The sequence below is a fragment of the Macrobrachium nipponense genome, chromosome 17 (assembly GCF_015104395.2).
Source record: "Macrobrachium nipponense isolate FS-2020 chromosome 17, ASM1510439v2, whole genome shotgun sequence".
Lineage (NCBI taxonomy): Eukaryota > Metazoa > Arthropoda > Malacostraca > Decapoda > Palaemonidae > Macrobrachium > Macrobrachium nipponense.
Genome location: NC_087210.1, coordinates 63,337,543 through 63,337,774, shown reverse-complemented (window position 1 = coordinate 63,337,774; position 232 = coordinate 63,337,543).

Below are 232 nucleotides of genomic sequence, written 5' to 3'. Positions count from 1 at the left end.
TCGCTGAATTGCGGTTTGCTAGATTTATATAGTATTACTTTGATCTCACTGCCATCAGTCTACCTTTCTTCGAATGGGAAATAAGGTCTCTGGGCTGTTCATCTATATGAATGATGCTTCGAAGGTCAGAGAAAAGACGTGAAGTGCAGATGCAAGATTTTATTTATTTGTTTGATGAATAGAGTCAATAAGCATCGAGTAGATAGTGCGGTAGTGAATTACCCCCTCTCCA